The sequence below is a fragment of the Protopterus annectens genome, chromosome 8.part0, assembly GCF_019279795.1.
Source record: "Protopterus annectens isolate FY-2018-M chromosome 8.part0, PAN1.0, whole genome shotgun sequence".
Taxonomy (NCBI): domain Eukaryota; kingdom Metazoa; phylum Chordata; order Ceratodontiformes; family Protopteridae; genus Protopterus; species Protopterus annectens.
Genome location: NC_056741.1, coordinates 1,157,580,978 through 1,157,606,046, shown reverse-complemented (window position 1 = coordinate 1,157,606,046; position 25,069 = coordinate 1,157,580,978). Strand labels below are relative to the sequence as shown.

The window sequence follows — 25,069 nt, the reverse complement described above, 5'->3', positions numbered from 1 at the left end:
ATTTCTTCAGCAAAATGTATAACACAATGTGTTATAAGTGCGTAAAATGTGTGACAAGAGATCAGCCTTTAAAAGTGGATACAAAACATAGTGGAATGAAGTGTTGTGTTCTAATATTTTGCTATACATGCTACAGACCGTCACTAATGCTTAAGAAGTTATGTGTTAAAATGGCATTTGCAAGATGTGTAAAACTGCATTGTTCCTTAGTGCAGACAGAAGTTAGGACTAAAATATGTAATTGTCACTTGAGAGTTATGCCCTGCAATAAAACATCTAGCAGCAGTTACGAGGATTGTCCCCTCCACTGTGCTTCTAGTAATTGTTGAGCAGACCAAAGAAAGAGCTGACCAAGAACACAAATGATTACTGATGGTCTAGTCTGCAACATCAACTTCTTCTGTTTGCATCCCCTTCCTCTTAATCTGCAGCCGTAGGCTCTGCATATCGGACGTATCTGCAGATGACAGACTTTAGGAACGGATTAGGACCAAAGAATGACAGAGCTGCACATTTAACACATCTGGGAGGTATTCCTCAGTACAAAATAATTGTGCGGGCAGTGGATCTTAGGCACACTTAATGGATTGAACAGTGTATGAGGAGGCATGGAAGTAAAGATATGAAACGAGTAGTGGAATACTGCATTAAACAGTGACAGTTTCAGGCACTTCTCTTCACATCAGCAGAAACAGTACTAAAAGAAGAAAGTTATGACATTTGCAAGCAATTAAATGATTGTTAATACCGAAGTACTTAACACAGTCTAGTGTCTCATACCCTGATTACATTTCAGACATCTGGGATATAGCTCACTGGGATGAGTTCAGAGGACAAATATAGACTAGGGTGTTGGGGGGTGGGGTGGGAGGTTCTCACAAGTTTTGGAGTTGCACAAATTAAAGTAGAAACATTCCACAGAAGTCGACCTACATTGAACAGGCTCTTCTATTACAAAGGTATACTTATTCACAATACTAACAGAGAGAGGTAAGGATTTTATCATTATTAGTTTTATAACTAATGAATGACATGGGTACTTGGAAGTTATGGCTTTGTCTGCAGTAGATCTGGCACTACTTTGCTCTGTCAGCTTAGTAAATGCTATCAACCTATATAATTTTGCTGTAAAGAAACTTTATTTTGGAAGTTTCCCTCTTATACTTTATGATTGCAGAAGCAATATGGATCTGAGATTGTAGGAAATAATAATCCAAAATAAGTATGCATCTATCCAGATTCAAATATTTTCATGTATTTCCAGTTTTCATGCTTAAACCATTCACAGCCCTTGTAAATGACTTCATCACAGCCAGTCTTGATGTATGCTGTATCCCTCTAAAAAATGCTAATTAAAAATAGCAGATTATTTGACTATGATTCTATGTGCATCTCTTTTTAATAGCTGCATAATGTTATTTGTGATTAAAGCTAATCTGGGCAGATATTAAACTATAGCAGCTGGTATTGCTTGTCTTTAATGCATGAAGAACTGTTCAGATTTAATAGATTTTTTAAAACAATTTCTACTTTTGATGTAAAGGAAATTTTTTTTCTGTCAAGTTAGTACCCACAGTGGGACTTAATACTCAGTACATTTTATGGAGCATAAACATTACGTCACCACTATGAAACATCAGCTACTGGTCTCGATTTACAAACATGTGGAAACTCCAGCACCAGCTCTTTGCATGCTGTCAAAGTTTTGAATACTTATGTAAAGGTGTGTGTGTGTGTGTGTGTGTCTGTGTATGCATGTCTGTGTGCGTATGTTTGCCCGCACGTGCACTAATGCATGTCATATTATTTCTTTATTCCTTTCCCCTTATCTTTCTCCCTTCATACACCTGCAGCTGTACTTAGCTGTACATGTTATGGTCTTTAAAAATAATTACTTAAAATGTTATTTATTTTTTGGTATCAAAACCATCTCAGAATTGCTATGCATATTATTTTTACTATACCAGTTAGAACGTGTTGTAACGTGTCTATACACATTGTAACTATGCTGAAAATAAGACCATAATTGTACTGTTGTGCCATTTATGTGACAAGTTGGATATTGCACTATAGATGTATTGCTACACCACATATTTGACACTGTATCTCTTGTAAACACCTTAAGATTATGTCATAGCAGTAAGTAGCACTTAGTCTAGTGGCTAAAATTCCTCTGGTCAACTTGAAGTCATCATAAATTATTTCAAACTTTCCCCTCTTGTCAGACCTGAATCACACTCATTGAAACCCTCTATTTATTCCCTAAGCGCTTTTTCTCTCTGTGTCTGTCAACCTTCAAGTCTTCCTCTATCAGTTAAGCACAGTGAGGGTGAAATATAGCATGTCATCCAGGCAGCCAGATATGAGATTTGTGCCCTCACCAACATCCTGGCAATGATGGCATTTGTTATGACCCTAACCACCCTAGCAGCGATATGAGCACACATCATTGCAGAGGTTTCCTGTACTCTCTTGCTAAATGCATGAGAGTTTCTATCACTGGTTTGGGATCATCAAACCTACATCAGCCTGACCTCAGGGCTTTATCCCTTTATGCCACTGATCCAGAGATCAGAATGAACAGAACCGCTGTTTTATGAAAGATGAAGCAGCTAAAGGTATTAGTTAAAGTTCTAAAATTATATTGTAGTGCTGTAGACTAGAAATACATTACAAAGAATGTATTCTGCAGGTGAGTAAATTCCCATTCACTCCAAACCCCATTTTAATTGTAACAGCTTTAAAACTGCAACACCTCAGAGCAGAGGGAATGCATGTACTTTTCTGCATTTTGAATGTGTGTAGTCTTAAGAGTTGTTATAATAAGGTATGGTGGTGCAGGAAGGCAAATCCCTGTACCCATCGTAAGCATAATACAAAAACTTCATGTCGTTTTTTTGAAATTGGGTCAGATGAACAATTCAGAAAACTAATTTGGTATTTGTTTTGGACCTTCATTCATTGGATTGTTCACTGAGCTGAATTCAATGAGCTAAGCTATGTTTAAGTAATTTATTGTTGACTTCAAGTAGACCTTATTTCTCTGATGACAATGAACAGGTCAAATGATTGTGTCACCTTGCTTCAGAATAGAATAGTTTACTACACAAGTGTTAGTCGCATTTTTCTGCAATTTTTATTTCTTTTCAGGCCAAAGGCTAGGTTTGTCAGCATGTTTGACACTGTGAGTATGAAACATAAGCAGTTCACTGACATACTTTTATTAATATTACTATTTGATTAAACCAATTAAAATAAAATCTTTTGCTACCAAAAAATATTTTTGTCTGTTTTTCTGATGGTTGTTTAGAATAGCATGAATGCATTCTTATAATATACAGGTTAGTGATTAGCTTATGATGTTCAAATGAGTATTTAATGTTTCCATAATGACAGAGCTTTGTCTGTTGTGTGTAGATTCCTGGTATATGAATGATGTGAAGATGGGAAGATTAGGTTGAGGATTCTGGACCTGCATAATGCAGTTGTTTGTTCCACAGTCAGGCACAAGTGCTCAGTGGTTCACAGGCCTTCTGTATATCAACCAGTCTTGAAGTGTAGTACTTAACTGACAGAAACAAAATGGTAGCCTTTCTGTTTATTTTATACACTAAACTGTCAGTTTTTTAGGCTGCTAGTGCTGAAACATAGTTGTTCATCTTCACCACCAGTGATTCCAGACTCAGGAACAGACTTGTTCTTCTCTTTTAGAGTTGGCCAGGGGAGTAGGCTATTGAGGAGTATGGGAGTGCTACTTGTATTATATCAGATGTATGCTGGGAATACTTCTGTCAAAAGGGTGGTGCTACACACAGGTAAGTAGGCTTTCTGGGCTGCTCCCAGTATTATGTCAGATGTAGCTTGGGAATACTTCCATGAAAAGGGTGGTGCTACAGACAGGTAAGCAGCCTTTGTGATGTGCTACCTGTATTATGTCATATGTAGGTCAGGAATATTTCCATCAGAAGGGTGGTGTTTCACAAAGGTAAACAGGCTTTGTGGAGTGTTGCCTGTATTATGGCCTGTATTATGTCTGATGTAGGTTGGGTACACTTACATCAGAAGAGTGGAGTTGCAGACAGGTAAGCAGGCTTTGTGAGGTTCTTCCTGTGTTATGTCAGATGTCTGAATACTTCCATCAGAAAGGTGGTGTGGCAGACAGGTAAGCAGGCTTTGTGGGGTGCTCCCTGTATTATGTCAGATGTAGGTTGGTAATACTTCCATCGGAAAGGTGGTGTTGCAGACAGATAAGCAGGCTTTGTGTAGTGCTGCCTGTATTGTGTCAGATGTAGGTTGGGCACACTTACATCAGAAGGGTGCTGTTGCAGACAAGTAAGCAGGCTCTGTCAGCCAGTGTGCTGATGCGTCTTGGACTATGTCTGGGGTTTTAATTAAACAACAAGACATCTGGTAGTTCTGTGACTGACCTGGTGTGTCCTGACTTAATCCTTAATGAGCCAGCCCCAGCATAAAAACATTCTTGAGACAGGAATCTGTTTTTAGCTGCTCTCCCCTCCCTCCGCTAACCTCTAGCCATTTAGACACTTCTAAAGACTAGTGCGGTCTCCTTTAAGGCCCCCGAGCCGGCGGAAAACAGTACTCAAGCCGCTGAATCACTTACAAATGCCTTCTACCAGCACCTGCAGGACTGCATGGATAAGGCAATCCCAAGCAAAACAAAGACTCTTTGTACCAAAGGCAAGCGTCCAGTCTGGTGGACCCCAGCCATAAACAAACTCTACAACAAAAGGAGGAAGCTACTACAAGATAGAGCAAAATCCTTAAAAGGTAAGACACCCTTGATCACTATAAGTAAAAAACTAAGAGCTCTCATAAAATCATCCAAAGCAAATTTCGAGAGAAAAATAGCTAAAGACTCAAAAGACAATCATAAGGCCTTCTTTAGCTATGTTAGAAACCTGGGAGGAAACTCCCAGATATGCTCAGAGCTAGTTCAAAATGATGTGAAGATTACTGATCCTACAGACATTGCCAACATACTGGCTGACAGGTTCAGTGCAAACTTCTCCCCTCCCCCCCAAAAGGAGAGATATCTATACCAAACGATTGCAGCCCCCAAACATCTCCAGCTCCCAAGTGAGAACTGCTCTCTCCAAAGCAAAAACACAGCATCCATGGGACCTGATGGTGTCCCCGGCTGTGTGCTCCATGAACTCAATGAGGAATTAAACCCACAGCTAGGACAGCTGTTTAATCAAAGTCTTACCTCTGGATACATTACCCAGGAGTGGCGCACTGCAACTGTGGTACCACTTCACAAAGCGGTGCCTCCACCGACCCTGGAAATTACCGGCCCATTAGCTTGACAAGCCTTATCTGCAAAGCCATGGAGAGGATCATAATGGACCTCATAAATAAAGACATAGGAATTTGCAGACTTTGGATCCAACCCAGTTTGGCTTTGTCAAAGGCAGATCATGCCTTTTAAACTTGGTTGACTTTTGAAACAGTCACCAAAGCCATTGATGAGGAAAGGCAGTCCATACAGCCTACCTCGATCTGGCTAAGGCCTTCGATACAATACCCCATTCGGGTATCATTGAAAAACTCATCAGCTTAAATGTCAACCCATACATCACAAGATGGGTTGCAAACTGGCTGAGTGACAGAACCCACAGGGTCAGAGCTGCTGGCGCCATGTCAGACTCAAAGCCTGTCACAAGTGGTGTCCCACAGGGCTCAGTCCTGGGCCCACTCTTGTTTGGCATCTACTTTTCCGAAGTACAAGCAAACACAGGAGGGTTATGGCTGACAAAGTTTGCAGATGACTGCAAACTGGGCCATAGTAGAAAACACATCTGACACAGATATCCTTCAGAAGGGTCTCACAGAAGCGGATAACTGGTGCCAGAGCCACGGCCTAAAGTTAAATGCCAAAAATGCATAGTCATACCCTTCGGGAAAAACAAGGTTACCCTAGCTACCAAATAGGTGGCAATCCACTGAGCACAGAAGAAGTTATCAGGGACCTGGGGACCCAGGTTGATAGTAGTCTGTCATTCGACACCCATGTAGCTAAAGTAGTTAGGAAGACCTTCTACATTGCCCACCTTATCATGAAGGGATTCTCATCTAGATCAAGGGAGGTCATAGTCTCCCTTTACTCATCACTCATCAGACCAATGATTGAGTACAATGCCCCATTCGGAATGTATCTGACCCGACACTTGCAGCAGCTGGAGAGGCCACAAAGTTCCTCACCAAAAGGATAAAGGGTCTCAAAAATCTGTCCTATGCTGCCCGACTGAAAGAACTCCAGCTCTATTCAGTCGCTTACCGCTTGCTCAGAGGTGACCTTTGCCTAACATACAAGGCCATGTCAAACCCAGATTTGATGAATATGCTTCACCTCAAAAATCTAGATCCATCAGAGCCACAAGGGCGGAGACTTAAACCTTGACACGGCTATTAATAGGACGTGCTGGAGGGATAGATTCATCACCCAAAGACTCCCTATGCTGTGGAACAAAATCCCGGTACATGTGAGGCAGAGCACCTCGCTGGCCTTGTTCAAGAGAAATCTTGACCAATGGATGGGAGATCGCAGATATACCCCAGGGATTACCTCAGTGTCACTGCTCGACAGAGGCACAGCAAAATAATGGGTATAGTTCCCCATACTAAAGGGGTGGCGTAAGCCACAAAACGATGGGCTAGGCTTGTAAATGCCCTCGGGCAGATAGCCTAGTATGAACCTATGAACCTATGAACCTAAGTCTTCCTCTATTGGACTCAGACTCACTCATTCCCAAACAGGAAGGAATCCCTAGGTCAGCTAGGGTGGGAATTATCCAGAAGGGTAATCATTCCGGCAGACAATGGGGAGTTTCTGCTCTTAGAAGCATCCTGACAATCAGTGTTTGTGTAAGACCCTAACTCCTGAGTGGAACAGGCTATCTGCATTACTGCAGGGACTCACAATGCCATCCCCCCCGTGATTCCCCACTCTTGTGTACTCACTAATGAAGGATAGAACCAGGCAGTGGTTTGCTTCTTACTATGTCCTGCCCTCCCAGGATGGACACAGCGTTCTCCCATGCCAGTGCCATCAAATATCTGAGCCACTATTCAAACTGAATCAGCTTGGCCATAGGGCTATATATCTCTACACCACCAGTGTTAGATATGGAGACAGGAATCTCAACAATTAAAGGATGATCAGGTAATAACAGAATGAGGTGTAGGCTTATGGTATTAAGGCCATCAAAACCACAAATCTACAGAAGCTTGGGTTACTTTCAGAGGTGTAGTAAAAAAAATGATACTAGCCTTGAATCTTGTGGTCAGGTACAAAACTATACAAAACATTTGTTACCACTAAATATATGATGTGCATTATATTGCCTTAAATGAGTCAATGCAGTATACCTTAAACGGTACAAATCCAATTCTCAAGCCTCTTTTTCTAGTCTGTTTAAGTCCTTTATCAGTTGAAAAACATAGTGGATTCTTAATTTTTCCCAGGTTTAAACAGTGCCAGTGATAATACCTGTAAGTATTAAAGACACTTCAGATAAGAATTTATAGAACATACCTGTCATTATTAAAAACATTGCAGTCAGAAGTTTATAGAACACAAAGTTGAGTGAAAACAAAATAAAAAGGTACTGTCAAAATAATTCTAAATAGTATTCAGTCATTCTCTGACTTTAACTGTTGCAGTGCTTTGGTGGCCTTACTTTAAATATGATTGTGGAAATTATTTTCTGGATACATTTTTGATGATCTGCATGTTTTTCTTAGCTTTTAATTAACCTCAGTGGAAGGCAGGTTTTCCTCTGATATGATCTACAGCCTGTGATGCTTGTTAATTTTTATTTATTTTTTTATTTTACATATTTCTTGTTAACTAGGTGACTCCATGGTATAGAAGTGTCCCTTTTCTGGGGCATTTCAGGAGCACTGTCTGGTTAAGTGACTTTCTCCGAGTTACACAACATGCAATTAGGCTGATGCAATCAAACTAAAATGCTGCTCACTAACAGCTGACAGCCTTAATCATCTGTGCTAACTGTCACACCAATGCTGCTGCTATTTCATATATGTTTATCATGGTAGTCTTAGATATGCTGCTAACCCCCCCTCCCCCCACCAAAAAAGGGAAGACATTACATGTATTCTTATTGCAGACAACCTGTTTAAGAAAGAATAATCTAGATGTTTCTGTAATCTGCACATGGTATTTGCAAAACCATGTTTCTTTTTACGTATTTCACATAAATGGTCACAAAACTATATGTACTTCTGTAACTCAGGCATTAGGTATGTGGATTTATAAACATCATATCATTTTATTTTACTTTCATTTCTGCATTGCTAAACTTGATATAAATGTTTGTGAGGTTATGTAAATCTGTTAAATCTACAGAGAACTGTTATTTCTGAAACCGAAGCAAGTTCTTTAGCTGCATTTCTGAACTCTGTTTTAAAAACAGAATCAAAGACTGTTATGTTGTATGGTCTTTTTATAATTTCTTTACTAATCTTAAAAGATCATAATGCAGAAGCATGTACAGAACCAGTATGTATAATCTACATCTAGTACCACTCACCTCTTTCAATGCTTCAGTTAAATAACTCATTTCAATAAGTGCCATATTTCTTTATCTTAACACCACATTGGTCTTGTTTCAATGTTATTAAATAATCAGCATTAAGTATTGCAAATATCTACTTTGTGGGACATTTTCTTTTAAAACACAGCATAGATTCACATATTAATATCTACATATTTACTTTAAGTCATATTGCTTTACATTTCCTTTCACTGGACAGGCACGTGGATGCATCTTACCAAAGCAATAAAAAATGATGTACTCCATATTTTCACTATTCCCGTTTTATTCCGTTTTGTATGTATTTGTGGTAAATATACTTTTACTCATTGTCTTATTTTTTATTTTATTTTTCTCTTAACAACAAGCTCATCATATTCTGATGCGTACTTAAAACAGGTATGTCCATCCCACATCCTCCAAGCACAATGTCAGTCTGCTGACAATTATTGCAGCATTTTTCACTCGGACAGTGTAAGGGTGCAGACACTTCCTATCTCCCTTTCACTCCCCTATATTACTTCCTCAGAAGTCCCTTGCATCATTTTCCTCTTCAGTGTATTTTTTACTACTAATGACACTCATCAAGAGAATATACAAAGTGGAGTCTATGGTATGGTATTGGTATGTCAGTTGCGGTCCATTTATCTTTCACTCTCAGATCATTCCAATAAATTCAACTTGCCAATCCATCATACCACAGCTATCATCAAACATTTCATCCAGTTTATTCATCAGAAGAAATCAACAGGACACCCAGGTCTTCTATATTTTCTGTTTACAAATGAAATTTCATTTCTGTGTCGTCTTTCCTTTATGATCTTCACAATTAAAGCAAACATAGCACAGTTGTCATCCATACATCTGTATTTACCTCTTCCCTCATATATATTTCCTGTAGCATCATCACTCATGTAGTATATAAGTTTCCTTATCAAGGCCACCATATCCTGTACATCCTCATTCTTGTTATAACCTCCCTAGCAATTACTTTCATTCATCTCTTACTAGATGCACTATCCTGGGGATTCAGTAAAGCCTACACTAAGTGTACACCGTTCTGAGTGAACAGACCACACTGACATAACGCACACCTTCTTCCTCCTAATTTTAGTTTTCCTACTGATTTTCCTGCACCTTTAAATACTGACAGGGATTCATAAAGGTTACCACAAAGTGTAGACTTCATGTACACTTAGTGTAATCTTTCTGAGTGACTAGGAAGCCCAAAACATGTGGTAGGGATGTTCTTGAATACATACCGTGTACACTTTGTGTATTAAATCCAAGTGTCCTTATTTTCTTTCTTCCTCTTTATAATAATTTGTCATAAAATGCATCCATTTCCATGCTGCTAGCATCCTCAACAATATTAATGGTGATCATTATCACTCTGGCATCGCACTCATCATATTTATTTTCACCTTTGCACTCTATTAGACTAGCCTTACGGACCAAAAATTAAATAGCTTGGCATTGCTCCTTAATAGTATGCATAACTAACTTGGAATAATAGTTCCACAATAGTTAACATTGTATTATCAAGCATCCATTTACAAACATCTAAATAAAACAGCTTGGATAATGTTTTGCAATTATGGATCTGATGTTAATCTTTTTTCCATTCATCACTGATGGGTTAGTCGGCTTTTTACCAAGCTCGCACAAGCCAAAAAACTCTTGAGCTAAGTCTCTACCCAGAATGCTCTTCTCCCTATTACCTCAGATCTCATTTGCTGTGTAGTCATAAAGCTGCGTTTCAGCCAAGCTCTCAGCTAAGTGAAACTGTTTTGATATTTATGTGAAAACTTTTGGATATCTTCATATTTTATTAAGCGATTAGTTTTTCTAGTGTCTTTTCTTCTGTCTGACCTTGGTTTTTCCTCTCTACCCGTATTTGCCATTGGTACACTTTCAAGTACCATTGTTGGTACGGCCTTCCTCTCTTACCCTTGTGGTATTTCTTCAGTACCATATTTGGTATTGTTTAACCTATTAGCTGTTTTTTATTCAGGTGTTCCCTTTCTTTTCTCTATCATACCAGTGTATTGTTATATTTGTGACTTTTTTGAACGGAGTTGACTTTGATTATAGTTGGATTATACAGTTGGCCTATGGTGTTTTTTCTCTTACAAGATATCGGATAAGAAGGGTACTTCAGGTTTTAAGCATTGCACTTCATGTAAGGGCAAGTTACCTAACAGTGATTCTTATGATGACTGTGTATACTGTTTGGGAGTGTCCCACCTTTCGATGCAACCTCCATGTGACATTTGTCAGAGTTTTCAGTCAACGCACTCTTAATGAGCGCAAAAATAACCTCATTCTGAAAGGGTTACTCAAGTCTCCCTTCTCAGAGGCCATTTCTGTGATGGAGGTCTCAACCCCTCCTTCTAAGGACAAAAAGAGATCCCACTCTGTTTCTTCTTCCCCATTTGGGTAATCAGAGCAAAGTTGGGAAATCAAAATTCTCAAAGTTATCTTCGGAGCATAAATCAGCTTCCTCGGCTCTGACCATCTCAAAACCATCGATACCGGTGGCCGTTTCAGCACTGGTCCTGCCTCCGGCACTGATCCTAGACCTTACTATGCCTATTTCAACTTTGGCACCTGTGGCCACTTCGGCTCAGGACACACCTTCGACTATGTCATTAGTTTCCATTCTGGAACCAACCATTTCAGCTCGGAGTGCCACTTCGGCACCAAGCGTTGTACCAACCTCACTGGATTTGACCCCTTTACTTCCGGTCTTAAAACTAGAAACTTTGGTGCCAGCAGACCTTGCACCATGGACCTGATACTCCCCCTCTCTAGTTCCATTTCTGGGACAAGCGTATAGCCCCTTCATCAAATGTCCTGACTCCTCATCCGGAGTATCCACTAGATCCACCATGAGCCTTTCTGAACATGATGTGGTGCATCTTGTAGACCAGCTGTTGTTAGCCAGGGGGATTCCCTCAATTTTTAAGACCCATCCACCTGCAGGACTTGGGTTGCCTTATCCACAGACTCCATCTTACACTCCTCCTTCGACCATCTTGGTTTCTTAGCCTTCTGTTCGGACATCTTTCTTGGAACCTCTCACCTCGGCACCTACAGTGCATCTCACGCCTGCTCTGAGTTTATCCCTTTGGTCTTCGGTTGCTGCTGAACTAGTCCTTCCTCAATCTGGGGATTAGGGGATGGGTGCGTCGGCCTGGGGTACGGAGCCACCTCTCTCCTCGGTTCCATCCTTGGTGCCGATAGCCACGTCCACGCTGATCCTGCTTGAGGCTCCATCCCTGGGGTGGGTTCATTGGAGCGGGGTGTGACCCCAGTCCCGAGGTTGTCTTTCTCGATTCCAGGCTCCCATCCCTCTTTTAATGGGCCTGCCTTCTGCATGATGGGGAGGGCTCTTGCTTCTGGCAGCACTCCTTTGATGTCGGAACCCCAGTTTTCACCCCCTGAGCTACAGCTGTCACAGACCACCCTCCAGGACACTGGGCAGAGAAGCCACAGGACACCCCTGTTCAGGGCACCCACTCTTCCGTGTCCTCCTCAGAGACCCCCACTGAGGAGCCCCCTCGAAAGAAGACATGCAAGAGGAAGTACATGGACTCACCTGAGGAGTCCTTAATGGAAGACACGGATTATGATGATGGTGAAGGGTCCCCACGGTCACCTCCTGATGATGTCTCCTTCGGAGACATCCTGGAAATGTTAAAGCAGAGAGGTGACTGGAAGCTCTCCAACCCTTCATCTGAGAAGTCTGTGTTCCTGCAAACTTTTCCCGCCCGGCCTTCTACCTCTTGGGTGACCCCGCCTGCTGACGAGCTCATCCAGCTTGTAGTGCAGTGCACGTGGAAGAACCCTGATTCCATTGAGGCAATCCCTCGGAGACCAGACAAAATTCTTTCCCCTCCCGAGGAGAACCCGCATTGGTCCAAAGGGTTACCAGTTGATGCTATGGTGGTGGTGGTGGCCATGAAAAAGGACTTGGCTGAAGAAAGTCCAGCTGTCCACCCACCCAACAGGGAGTCCCGGGTGGTGGACAGACTTGGGAAGCGTGTTTTTGCATCAGGGACCTTTGCCATATGGTCCCTGAATTATCTGGCACATTTTACGAGGCTCCAGAAGGACTTGATTTCCGAACTCTCTGGGACGCACGCAGGACAGTTGTCTGACGAGGTCAGGGACAAAGTGGTCTCACAGCTCACAACCCTTGAATCAATATCCAATTCGTCCATGAGGTTGCTGTCACATGCAACTGAAGGGGCAGCTAGAGCAGTGGGTTTGGGCATTGTTATGAGGCGTCATGCTTGGATGCGCATTTGTGACCTCATGGACCCCTTCAAGTCTTCCTTTCTGAATGTTCCAATTGAGGCTTCATCCCTTTTTGGCTCCAAAGTGAAGGATACGCTAGCCAGGTGCGAGCAAGATGGAAAGACCCTGTCTGCCATAGACCTATAGTTTTCTAACCCTCAACATACCTTCTCCAGGAATCAGAGGAGTAGAAACATCTGGCATAAGAAATCTCAGGATCCCTTCCATGCTGCATGTGGTGATGATACTCCTAGAGGCAGAGGGGGTAGCAATTCCAGAAGATGCCTGTATAGAGGCAGAGGGGGTCCTTGTAATCAGGACTCCAGGGATTCCTTCTTTGGACAGCCTTATCAGCTCTCCTGAGGAGCAGCCTGATTGCTTACCTCTGGAAGCAGTCGGGGGTCATTTCTCTCTGCACCAAGCTGCCTGGAAATCCATCACCACTGATCGTTGGGTGCAGAGCATTATCACCAGAGTTTACACCATTCCCTTTTCTTGTCAGCTAAATTTCCCAATAAAACTTCCCAACATTCCACCCAGTCAAAGAGAAGAAGCAGATTCAGAGATTATAAAGATGTCTCAAAAAAGAGTCATCTAACCAGTCCCACCAGACCAGGGTGGATCCAGATTTTACCCGAGATTCTTTTTGGTGCCAAAAAAGACAGGGGACTGGAGACCCATTTTGGATCTCAGCAGCTTAAACAAGTCTGTCACCCAAGCCAAATTCCGGATGGTCACAGTTTAATCCATTATCCCCTTTTTAAGAGAAGGTGATTGGATGTGCTCTATAGATCTCCGGGATGTGTATTACCACATCAAGATGGACAAACACTCCATGAGTCTGCTTCGCTTCTGGCTAGGAGCCAGTTATTATCAATTCAGTGCCTTGCCATTCGGTCTCTCTACAACCCCCAGAGTGTTCGCAAAATGCATGGCAGTGGTAACAGCTCACTTGAGACTAAAAAGATTCCGGGTGTTTCCATATCTGGACGACTGGCTCCTTACCACCCCCACAGAGATCTTCTGGTAATAGCACTACATTATACTCTCTCTCTGGCAAAATTGTTGGGAATAATAATACATTGGAAAAAAATCAAACCTTGTCCCTACACAACAGATAGAGTTAATTGAAGCAGTTTTCAATACTCAGTCCTGTCTGGTATCACTCCCAGTTCACAGACTCCATCTACTGAGGTTTCAACTCCGGGTGATAATCTCACAAACAACAGTTTCTGCAAGGGAAGTTCTTCAGGCCCTAGGTTCTATGGCAGCATCAATCCCAGTAGTGCCTCTAGCAAGGCTACACATGCAGATTCTGCAATTGCTCCTTCTGTGTCAATGGTTCCCAAACTATCACCTCCTCAGTTACCAGTTTCAAATAACCTCCTGCAACCAGGACCTGCTTTGGTGGATGAGGCCAGACATAGAAATTTAGAGTCGTCCATTTCAATCTCCTCAGCCCACAGCCATTGTGACCATGGATACTTCCCTGATTGGGTGGGGGGCCATTTCCAGGGAAAGACTGTCCAAGTCACATGGTCCACCTAAGAGGCCCACCTGCATATCAATGTTCTGTAACTGAGAGCTGTGCTGTTAGCATTGCAGGCCTTCCATTCAGCTCTCCCTTCCAGGACAATTGCAATTCAATCAGACAGTATGTCAGTGGTCTGGTATATCAACAAGCAAGGAGGAACCAAGTCCGATCCCCCATGCTGAGAAGCCATGAGAATTTGGGAGTGGGTGATAGCTTCCAACTGCTTTCTAATATCAACACATATTCTGGGGAGCTCCAACGTGATTGCGGACAAGCTGAGCAGATGCATCCTCATGCCTCATGAGTGGTCCCTCAACCCCAAGGTGGCGTCAGCAATCTTCAACCACAGGGGCCAGCCCTGCTGTGATCTTTTTGCCTCCCCATCAAACACCAAGTGCAGCAGCTATTTCTCCCTAATTCCCGCGGAAGGGGAGTCACTGAGGGACACTCTGATCTACGATTGGCCCACAGGACTTCTTTACGCTTATCCTCCCATTCCTCTGATCCCACAATTTCTAAAGAAAGCTCTTCGGGTGAGATGCAAGGTGATCCTCATAGCCCCATTCTGGCCTCGACAAGTTTGGTTCCCCTTCCTTCGGCTTCACCTAGTATACACACCATGGATTCTGGACCTTCTACCAAGTCTGATTACTCACCCCCAAGGGTTGAGTCACCCAAATCTGTCCAGTCTCAAGCTGACAGCTTGGTTTCTCTACTTTCACTAGTAGCCAGGCAAGCTAATGTCTCCTCACCTGTTCGAGACATCATTCTGGCCTCTCATAAACCATCCACCAGAGGACTATACTAGGATAAATGGAAAAGATTCTCCATCTGGTCCAAGGATAACATGCTAGACATGTATTCAGCTCCATTACTGCAGTGTTTCAATACTTGGCCAGGTTTTTTGATAATGGAGCCTCTGCCTTTACCGTACGAGTACATCTAGCAGCAATTTCCAGTTTGCACAGTGGTATAGATGGCACCCCTCTTATCTCTCTACACATTTACAAGGCTTTCCTCAAGGGGACTTCTCATATCAGGCCTCCTGTCAGACAGCCCGTGGAACCATGGAACCTCACTCTAGTCCTTCAGTCTTTGACTCAGAAACCTTTTGAACCTGCTGCGCAGTGTGACCTAAAGTTTTTGTCTTGGAAATCCTTGTTCTTGGTAGCCATCATGTCTGCCAGAAGAGTCTTGTAGCTGCAGGACTGGGTATCAAGAGGCCACATCTGGTCTTTCATAAAGACAGAGTATCACTTCGGATGAATCCATCCTTTCTCCCCAAAGTTGTTTCTGAATTCTCCATAAACCAGACCATTGACCTACCAGTGTTCTTTCTGAATTTTGCCAGTAGAGGAGAGTACTGCCTTCGCACTTTAGACATACATAGACAATTGAGATTTTATCTAGATAGGACCAAACCTATCTGTAAATCTGAACAGCTTTTTATCTCCTGTTCTGGGCTTAGAATGGGAGAGGCTGTTTCCAAGGTTACTTTATCAAAATGGCTAAGGGACTGCATATGTTTCATCTATTCCCTCAGTAATGAACCTATGCCAAAAGTTAAAGCTCACTCCACTAGATCTATGGCAACATCTGTAGCTTTCCATTCCGGGGCTTCCATGGATGACATCTGTGCAGCAGCTACTTGGCCTAAGCCTCATACCTTTATCAATCATTACAAATTGGACTTGGTCTCCAGAGGGAGAGCTGCCTTGGGCTCAATGGTACTCAGGAATGTTCTTCCATAAGGGCTGCCCATGGGCCTCAAGGTAGCTTGGGATTCTGTCCCATCAGTGATGAATGGAAAGAAGATTAACATCAGATAAGAAGTTATGTCTTACCATAACATTCCATCTGTGTTGTTCATCTTCTTTCGTTCATCACTTCCCACCCTCCTTCCCCCTCCAAAGGCTTCTGGAGGATGCTTTCGGTCTAAGTGGTGCCCTAGGATAGCTAAGCAGAAGTGGCCTCCGCTTTACTTCCTTTTCTCTAGCAAACTTGATCTTAGGTAACAGGGAGAAGGGCATTCTGGGTAGAGACTTAGCTTGAGAGTTTTTTGGCTGGTGCGAGCTTGGTAAAAAGGCTGACTTGGTTCCAATCCCCATCAGTGATGAATGAAAGAAGATGAACAACACAGATGGAATGTTATGGTAAGACATAACTTCTGTTTTTTTCAAAGTTTGAACACTCATGTAAGGTGCTACAGCAGCAGAACAGAATAATTATTTCATGGCACACTGACTGCATCTCACACCACAATGATACCACATCCAGCTATTATTTCTTTTCTACTGTCACACACATTGAACAAATATGTGGCTCAGTTTAAATACTGTTGTTCATACTTCAAGAGTGTGCCAGCAGATATTACACTAGCAGCTTCTCAGTACTTAAGATAGCATTAATAAATAGCATTATTAAATACTTTAAATACTCCACTATATATACTAACATTAAAACAGATTTAGATAATTATTTGTTAGAAATTAAAATTTTCAATATTTGAACACACTAATTACATATGTCTCATATCTTACTGAAGTACAGTAGCAAATTAACTATTTTATAGCAGGAGGGCTTCAAAAAATAAACATAAAATAGATAGGGTCCCACTATGATAACTTTGTTGGTTGTGCCCATGATCCCAACACAGGTTGCAAAATGGGAACATCCTCATTTGCAGCCCTTTTTTGCATTTATCATCAACTAGACTGTTCCTCTATCCTAATGATTTCATATGATCTATTTAAATTAATTGCCTGTCCCATTAATAGTGGGGTACCCCTGAAATACTGAACTATCATTCTGAGTTATTTAAAATATGACTTAGAAAAAATTAATGTGGCTCTTTTTTTATTACTGTTCATTTCATTTCCAATAATTCTAAATGACAGTCCATTTTCTCACTTTTGTAATAAGGCTTTTACATCACTTAATATAAATATATTGTTTCTCAGGAATGATTGTTCTTTAGAAATGAATTTTATTGACCATCTTTAAACATGTTTCTGCTCTTGAGTTCACAGACAAGCAGCAATATGAAACCTCTTGCACCAACTTTCTCCTGTATATTACATAGAAATTCTCTTCTACTTCCACTACCCTTGCAGAGTTAACTGAGATTGAAATTGGTACTCTAAAATCTCAGGACCCACATTGCCAAGTCCCAAGATGTGGTGACCAAATGGATAAAAATCTGGACTTAGATGCGCAAAGTCCAGGATTGACATTTCTTGGAATATTCTCTTTTCTCTGAGGTATGGAGAGCTTGGAATTTGTATATATAAGTTTGGGAGATGTGGGATGGGTTCAGGCACCTATCCAGCGAGACATTTTCCTGTGGTACATTTGGTAGGGGACACATGACTGAAGTGATATTCAGCTGCAGAGGAATATGGCTGTTGCAAATCCCCTGTGGACAAAGAGAAGAATGCAGTGTTATGCCCACAACTGCAATAGCCAAATGCACAGAGGGAAATAAAATAATGTTCATGGCCCCCAAGGCAACATGAGACAGTAGGCAGCAAGGCAGACTTCAGCAGCAGGTTGGCCAGTGGGCACGTCAATGGTAGTAAAAATGCAGTGCACAATGGGCAGTGCCTTTATAATTGTTGTGTGTAGACCACTACCCCCTTCACAATGTCTAGGGAGCATTCCCTAAAATGCATACCGAAGCATAAATGTGACTGTAGTAACATGCAAGATTTCCTCCATGATGTAGCACACATATGCTGTAGTTATATAAGCATGTACTGTGCACTGAGCACAACACTAGTTACTTCTTCTGCCCCCATGCACTTGGTTATTAAGGCTGTGGACATGGCAGTGTGTATTTTTCTTTGCCCACAGGGAATTCACAACAGCCATATTTCCCTGTAGCTGAATGTCACTTCAGCCATGTGTCCACAACCAAATGCACCACAGGGAAATGTCTCGCTGCCCAGGCACCTGAACCAAAAATCCCCATATAGTCAGTCTCCATTGATTCACAGAATGGTTTTACTGTCAACTCCTTTAACTTTTTAAGAAATTCAGGGTAAAATTAGATAATGTCTACACTTGCCTTAATTTGACAGTATAAAGTAGAGTGACTTTGCAAAGTAACATACCTTTTCTTAGTGTTCACTGATTGGTTTCTAATCCTCTTGCACTTCGTAAACAGTGCTGCAAACATTTTAAATGTGTATTAAATGTAAACTATACCATTAATTTTAGCAGTGGCTTTCAACCCATCCCATTGCTCTGCATCTGCAGATAATCTGACTCTAGTCACCAGCAGTATTTTTCTAATTGCACAGTAGTACGGTCACCAAACAGCCATGCAGTAAGCATTTCAGTTTCTCTGCTCATTACATCTCAAATCCATTCCACTCCGTTTTAAAACTATACGCTTAAGTAACATGTTATTTTGCTTTTTCACTGGTTTTAATACCTTACTGATTGTTTTTGAAGATGGCTCCTCACTTCAGTTGGGCTCACACTGCTCCCCTCCCCTATCCCCATTCCCACCAACCACCACTTCAATTACTATTCCCTAACCTGTCCCCTCACACCCACTTCACGGTTCAACCACCACTCACATCCAATTATTAATCTAAGCTCTTACAAACTTATTCATTATCCTATCTCCAGCCCCAGCTAATTGCAACACTACTTCCTAGCCTATAACCTTTTAGATACTCTGTACTGCCTCCTACAACTGTTACAATACATTCTGCTTCCTTTCTTACTTTTATTATCCAGCTCTACTCTTTCACTAACCCTCCATTATCAAACAAACCTATTACTACTTAGTGCTTCCTCCACTCAATTAAAAATGCCACATCTCAAAGATTGTCTAAGCATCTTCATGCTAACCCAACACATCTTAATACTTTTGCCTTTCTCTTTAGCCACATACTATACATCCTACCACTACTTTGCAGCCCTACCCCAAAGTAACCTAAAGGTAACCATTAACTCTCCTACACTAAAGCAATCAACAAACTTTCAAATATCTCCTGGCATTTTCAACACCACCATCCTAGGCCAACATAATGCTAAAGTACCACCACCCAAAATAACTTCAAAAATATCATATTTAGATATCAGAAACATATATATATATATATATATAGTCACATCAAAACAATAACAAACATTGCCAAAAAACTGCTTTTAGGTGAGGACATACGCCCGAATCCTGGACCCAACACCATTACTTCATCCAATTCTCAAACACCACATATACTTAATATATTTTACAAAAACACTGACTTATTGTTTCTAAACATAAATGTTTGAAGTCTGGTTAATAAAGTTCATGAACTATAGGTTCCTATCACATTATTCCCCAGAAATAGCCATCCTAACAGAGATCTGGCTTAAACCCCATATCTCAGACAATGAAATTACACATTCAGGGTACAATATACTTTGAGCAGACAGAAATGACAAAAGTGGAGGTAGGAGTAGCTATATTTTTCAAAAACAGCCTAACTGAGACACCTCTACATCTACAAACATCTACCCCTAGTAATACTGACCTACTAGTTGCCAGATTACAAATTAATTCTAACAAGCACATAACTATAGCCATTTACATCCCACCAGACGATAATAGTTCCACCATTGAATATATCCTTCAATGTACCTCTAATAAAATCACCAAAAAAATCATGGGTGGATCTTAATACTGACTGGTTTACCTGTAACTCTAACAAACTTAGAAACCACATTAATCTCTATGGCTTCTCACAAACTATCCAGTTCCGTATCCGAATAGACAAAAACATCTAACAAGCACTCCATTCTCGAATGGGCCCTAACAAACAAACCCTCCCATTATCAAAATGCTGTCTATCAGACATCAGTGATCACATGCCTACCTACCTACTCAGGCAACACATTAACCCTACTAAGCACACTATATATTGTCAAATCCATAATAAGAAACATTTTAAACCACAGGAACTAATACACACTCTAAAACACTGTAACTGGAGCCCACTAAAGACTTTGCCCTTAGATGCAGCAGTTGAACATTTTAATAATACTTTCCTCATTATGCCACCTCCTAGAATAGTTCATGTCAAAGCAAGTTCTGCCCCATGGGTTACTACTGAAACAAAAACCCTCCTAAAGCAAAGGAACAAGGCCTGGATCTCCTGGCATACTAGCAAAACTCTACCTGATCATTTAACTTATCAGCAACTCAGGAACAAAGTTAAACATCAGTTAAGACAATCAAGACAAAAGAACTATTATACTAACATGCAAATTAAGTATCAAAATAACCCACAAAAATTCTGGGCTACAATCAAAAACATACTCAATCCTGAACAAACCACAACCCCTTTCCCCACCTTACCAAATAACTCAGAAATCACCACTGTACAGTTTAACAAATACTTTACAGAAAGCATTCTTGCACTAACCAGAGATATCCCAAATAACTTACAAACAACTAATCTAAATAACAGTAATAATACTTCCTCCTCATTTCAACCCATCCCCATGAAAACCACAGAAAAACACCTAAAAAATGAAACCAACTACAACTATAGCTGATAACTTACCAGCAGAGTTCCTAAAAATTGCACCTGAGGCTATATCTTATCTCGTATCAATACTGATTAACCACTTGATTTCTGGAAACTACGGCCCTACCATCTGGAAAATTTCTTATATTAACCCTCTACATAAAGGGGGTAAATCAAGTGAACTAACTAATTATTGCCCCATAGCTATCCTATCCCCACTTTCAAAACTTCTGGAGAAATGTATATATTCCTAACTTTTGAGATATCTTACATCCTATAACTTACTTGCCATCTCCCAACATGGATTTAGACCATCCCATAGTATAACCGCTGCTCTACTTAGCTTTATCAACACCATAAACGAATGCAGGAATGAGGGAAACATAGTCTCATCAGTTTTCTTGGATATGTCTAAAGCCTTTGACACAGGCTCCCCACAACAAACTTCTAACTGCTCTCTCAGACCTAAAGATACAACCTTCATGTGTCTCATGGCTGCGTAGTTACTTAACAGGTCATCAGCAGGCAGTTAAGTGAAATTGTAGCTCCCATACTTCTCCCTATTACTCTTGGGGTCCCACAGGGATCCATATTTGGCCCTCTTCAGTATTTTCACTAATAACCTCAACTCAGCCACCTCATTTGCCACCATTGTCCAATATGCAGATGATTCAGCATTAATATCTGCAGCTCCTACCGTGCAACAACTTCAGTACAAAACACAACAGGCATTTACAGAAATTGAAGCATGGCTGGCTAACTCCCAACTTACTCTTAACCCTAAAAAAACAAAACTTATGATCTTTCAACCTACCAGACCACTAGATTCCCCCACTGTTCCACACCACAGCCAATAACAACACAGAAAATACACCTGAACCATCCACCAAACTACTAGGAGTCACTGTATATGATAAGTTAAGATCTGACTTGCATATATCACAAACAGTTGAAAAAGTCCACAAAAGATGGGCACCCTTTACAGAAAAATTTTTTTTAATAGACCCCTCAAGAGCTGCCATAGCCAGAACCCACCTACTAGCAACTCTATTATATGCTTCACCCATTCTTATCAACCTCAGAAAAACAGATTTAGATAAACTGAATACATGCTATAACAAAATAGCTAAATTTGCTACTGGATCATTACACAGGCCACATCCCTGTCTAGCCTCAATAAACTGTCCTGGCTTGAGCTACCTCAGCTTCTTGCATACAACCAATTAATCATGGCCCACAAATTACTCTACAACCCTGGTGAAAACTCCAGCTCTCCAAAGCTTACTACAACCTTACTCTAACACTAGAACACTACGATCATCAAATAAATCTTTACTGCAAGTCTTTAAAACTAACAACACTGCAGGAAACTCCTTATAATCTTTCTATATCTGAAAAACCTGGAACTCCCTTCCCCATAATATTAAAACCACTGACAACACACACCAGTTTAAAAAATTACTCAAAAATTATCTGACACTTGGCTCTGCTCCTGCAACACCCCTGGCTGATCTCCTGTTATCATAAATACACTCTCCATTAATTATTCAGCTTGTGTCTTGGAGAATGATCCTATTTGTAAAATGATTTTTCTTTTTTTCTTTTTATTCTTAAATGTGTGATAAATTTAGGATTATCTTCCCTTTACAAATGTAAACTAATACTCATAGGTTCTGTTTATAGTATCACTGTGTTAAGTTCCATATCTGATGCTGTATCTACTTTTAGACTTGCTGTATTTACTGTAACTTACGTTTTATATATTGTTTGTCATCCTATATTTATTGTTACTAATGTTGTATGTACTGTCACTTTTTGTGGAGCTTTTCTCCCTGAGCCTCTGCTGAAAATAGGCTCTGCCAGTCTGACTTTCCCAGTAAACAAATGTAAAATAAATAAATAAATAAACTTAGCCATTGCTTCTGAAGCATTAGTAAAAGTCAACATTCCCTCCACAGAAATAGTTTCAGCACTGATAAGATCAACCTGTGTTTTAGTTTGTGTCTTATTTAGTCCTTAATAGCATTCATGAACTGCAGTCTCTGCAGAAAAGTTGCATCCAAGTAATCATGGCCCACTCAAAACATTAAAACTGAAAATTTTCCTCTTGGCTGCCATAATTGCCTTAATACATGCCGTTTTATATATGCAGTCATAAGTCGCAACAAAATACCTCCTGGTTTCAATATGAACTCGAATATGGTCAGTTGTGATTGACACACTTACTTCAATTCCCAGTAATGTGTTCATAAAACCCATCCACTATTCCATCTTACGTTTCATAATCTCCAGTAAGTCCAGTCCCACTTTTCCTTTTAATACACTAATCAGTCTCAAATTCTTTCTACAAGCCTGATTTTCCATGGCAGCCAATTGCTGTTTCACACTTTCTGCTTGACTCACTAATTATTGTATTCTGTTGTGTTCTTCAACCACCCTTGATTGATTGGCGTCATGTCAACATACTGAGCATGCATGAACTTAATATTGTCAACTTTGGGACCCTAACAGCTGCTCAAGCCCCAGCTGCTCGAAATCAGGAAGTTGCAGCCATGGGCTCAAGTGTCTATTTCCCCATCCGCCCATCTGTCTGTGCAGCAGTCAGATGCCATCAAGGTGTTATTGTGGAACCGGTAGGTGAGGAAAGGAAATTGGGAAGATGGGGGCTTTAAGGTTAGGGAGAGGATGACTGGGGAATTTTACATTTAGGGAGTGACTGGGTATTATTACTAGGTTATGGTTAGAGATGTAATGGGGATTTTAGGTTTAGGGGTGATCAGGAGTTGGCTCAGAGTTAGGGTTATGGAGGGGAGGGGGATTTTAAATTTAGGCAGTGATTTGGAGTTGTTTTTGGGTTAGGGTCAGGGTTCTGAAATGGACATATAGCTTCACAGGAGGACATGGGAATCTGGGTAGTGGGAGTTGGGCACTTGCCAACACAAATGAGTTGTAGCAGGGAAGTGTGTCGAGAGCTAATAGTATGCGAGCACTTCTACTAGATGTGTCAACTTCAAGTTCTTGTCTTTTCATATATCCTGCCAGCTGTCAAGAAATATACCTCAAGCCAAATTGCATTTCTTTCAAACCTTTTATTACTTCTTTAACATTCAGCCAAATTAATAATCAATTTTTATCATCTGTGTGGTACTGCTGTGGTTGCTGCCACTCCTCTTATCATCATTGCACATTTCTTCCTCCGTAAGAGGCTCACTGGTTAATATTATGAAGTCAATCTGCAGACCAATAAAAGACTAGACAATAAACCATGTACAGAAGTTCCCTCCTACTAAAAGGCAGGCACCACAAGATAGACCATGGCAGAATTTGCCAGTATGTTTGGATAATTCAGGATCTTGAGGTCATTGAAGGTTTTATTTAGGAATCTCTGAGGTTTTTCAACTTGAGTGATATGTTTACACAATTACTTGCCAAAAGCAGCATTATATTTAATAATGGGAGATAAATAAAGGGGAGCTAATACTGATTTGGATTTAGAGGAGATGCCCTTGGAAATTAGATGAGCCAGATCCCAGATAGAAGGCTTTCCAAACTACTGCAGAGACATGATAGTCAAAAGATAAGGAACCCTCAAAAAGAGTACCTAAATCCTTTATGACGGTGTCTGATCAGAGCATTTTGCCACCTATGTGTTATGACATGGACATACTGTATTTAGTAAAATGAACTATACTAAATGTTTCATGTTTAATTTGAGACCATTACCCTTGCAACACTTGGTAATATTGACTAACGTGTTGGAGCAATTAAGCTAGTTGAAGACTGAATAACAACTCCCAATATATTGTTGTTTGAAAACTTAGATAACCATAGGCCAGGAATGTTAGCATGAAGGCCTGAAAAATAAGATGTTAAATAGGGAAGGGCTTAATACTCAGCTGTATGATTCAACACTTGTAAAGTTTTTGCTTTCAGAAGTGCTACCTGTGAGACTAACCACATGGATTCTGTTAAACAACCAGTTAGCTATCTGTGGTACAACATATAGATTTATATTCTGAATTACAAGTCTGTCAATAATGCCTGCATAGGAAATAATGTTAAAGGCCTTGGCAAATCCCAGATTTGATGTATGTACTGTGTCAGTGCTATCCACCATTTCTGTGTCTTTTTCA

General features: G+C 40.8%; 1 protein-coding gene across 1 annotated transcript in view; it reads left to right on the top strand.

The window, feature by feature from the left end:
* Positions 1–909: 909 nt before the first annotated feature.
* The window catches only part of MSS51 (MSS51 mitochondrial translational activator), a 674,809-nt gene continuing 650,649 nt past the window's right edge, over positions 910–25,069 (top strand). The window contains exon 1 of the mRNA XM_044080662.1: positions 910–990. The gene's annotated coding sequence lies outside the window, so the exon portion shown is untranslated. The remainder of the gene's footprint in view (positions 991–25,069) is intronic.